This window comes from Cornus florida, unplaced genomic scaffold, assembly GCF_030987335.1.
Source record: "Cornus florida cultivar Cherokee Brave unplaced genomic scaffold, ASM3098733v1 CherokeeBrave_3.0.0_Hap2_Chr03, whole genome shotgun sequence".
Classification (NCBI taxonomy): domain Eukaryota; kingdom Viridiplantae; phylum Streptophyta; class Magnoliopsida; order Cornales; family Cornaceae; genus Cornus; species Cornus florida.
The window spans coordinates 41,077,123-41,079,465 of record NW_026775573.1 but is presented as its reverse complement, the minus strand read 5'-3'; the positions used below and the strand labels follow the sequence as shown (position 1 = coordinate 41,079,465).

The window sequence follows — 2,343 nt, the reverse complement described above, 5'->3', positions numbered from 1 at the left end:
TATGCAATGAAGGAGGAATGGGATGTGAAACGGGACGGGTGACAACTTGAGGTTGCATTGGTTCACTCTCTTCATTAGACATTCCAACTTGATTGTCCACAATCCTACCACTCCGCAAGGTAGTCACCGCATTAACATGTTCAATGGTGTGGCCTTCCAATGAGGAATGGGTTTCCACAACACATTGTTGCTTAGGTGGGGCATTTATAGGCATCTTTCTCTTCTCTCTTACATTGAGAGTGCTTGTTATTTGCCCTACTTGGGTTTCTAGCTTCGCAATAGATTGAGAGTGAGAATGACGCAATTGAGTGTTAGCCTCTAAAGTGCCCAAAGCATTCAAAACTTTCTCTTCAAAAGCGGGACTTCTAGTATTACCTTGGGAATAAGATTGGTTGGGAAAATGAGAATTAGCAAATTGATTCCCTTGTGATTGATAGGGTCTATAACCTTGGGATCCTTGGTTTTAAAGTGGAGGTGGAATGTACTTCCCTTGAAAACCGCCTTGGGAAGGGTTTGAGCCTTCTTCTTGGTTTTTCCAAGAGAAATTCGGATGATTCCCCCAACTTGGATTATAGTGAGTACCATAAGGATTGTTCCCTTGGTTCATAAAAGCCGCATTAACTTGTTCATTAGGTTCACTTAGCACTTGTCCGTGAGGACAATGAGAAGTAGAATGAAGAACACTAGAACAAGTCATACATGTTTCATTTGATGCACGATGAGAATGGTTAGGGAAGGAAGATACTTGGTTCGCCGAGTTTTAGTTAATCAAAAATTGATCAAACCTTTGAGATAAAGACTTCATTTCGACGGCTATTTCATTTGAATGGTCGACTTGATGTAAGCCAACACTCTTCCTACCTTGTGAATTTCTACCATTCTTGGATGATAGTGTTCTATGCAAAGAATTTTCACTCATGCTTTCATAGAGACACCACACGTCATCCTCATGCCTATCAATGTATGAGACACCCATGGAAGCATCAACCATACCCTTATAGTTGTCCGATAAGCTCTCAAAGAAGTATTGAACTAATTGCCATTTAGGCATGTCATGATGTGGATACTTCCTAAGCAATTCATTGAAGCGTTCCCATGCCTCATGAAATGTTTCTCCATCCCCATGTGAAAATTCTCGAATTGAGGTTCTCATGGCATGGGTCTTAGAAACCGGATAGTACTTTTTCAAGAACTCTTGTTGCATTTCTGCCTAAGAAGTGATTAAAAAAGGCCTAAGATTGTTAAACCAATACTTTGCCTTGTCTTTTAAGGTGAATGGAAAAAGTTTGAGTCTTAAAACCTCTTCCGGCATGTCCGTATATTTTATGGTGGAACATACTTCAAGAAACTCATCCAAATCCTTGTAAGGTTCTTCACTTGGAAGTCCATGATAGTTAGGAAGCATTTGAATGGTTTGTGGCTTAATTTCATAATGATGTGCTCTAAATGGAGGCAATTGGATGCATATAGGTGCATTATACTCATTAGGTACATAATGGTCTCTTAAAGCAAGAGGTGGATTAGCTACTTGAGGTGTAATATGAACACCTTGGTTTTGAATTCCTTGATTGTGGATGGGAGGTTGTGGAGCATACATTGGCCTTGGCATTCCATATGGAACTTGGTCTTGTTGTTGTGGTGGTTGGTGAATGAATGGCCTAGGCATGCCTAATGGTACTTGTATGTTCTCATTGTGCACATTGGGATGAAGGATACCTTGTTGGTCTATGTGACCAATGTCTTCAACATGATTATCATTATAGTCATCCATTGAAAGATTGGCTCTATTTGAACTTCCTCTTCCCCTAGGATTTCTAACGATAGATTCAAGATGCAAATCAAGAGGGACAAGAGTTGGTCTCAATGAACGACGCCCATGCATGCACAATACAAAACACAACAAACACAAAGAATGACAAACACTATGCCTTCACAACAATGCAATTAGACTTCTTCCACAAACATTGAATTCATACTCCCACACTTTAACAACAATGATGCAAGACAATAAAAAATAAGCCTCCATGTGGGCTGACGATTTAACTAAAGGATTAAGTAAAGAAAGTCTCACAAATGTCCTTTAGCACTTCAACTCCAAATTTTAAAGCTTGGCTTAGCAATTTTAGAATTTTTAGCTTTTTGCTTTCTTTGCTTGCTTGAATTGAATGCTTGATGGCTCCTTTGTTTGCTTCCTCTCCAACAATGCACATAGTTAAGTAAGAACAACACAATAAGTAACCAAAAAGAAAAATAAAAATAAAGTAAAGACACGATCAAAAGAGTACTAATCCTAATCAATTCCACAAATCCGACGTTGCCAACTCTAATCAACAAATCCCCAGC

The 2,343-nt window shown here is 39.1% G+C and overlaps 1 pseudogene; it reads left to right on the top strand.

Moving 5' to 3' along the window:
- The first annotated feature begins 1,049 nt into the window (after window positions 1–1,049).
- Window positions 1,050–1,148, top strand: LOC132301996 (small nucleolar RNA R71; annotated as a pseudogene).
- Window positions 1,149–2,343: the final 1,195 nt, after the last annotated feature.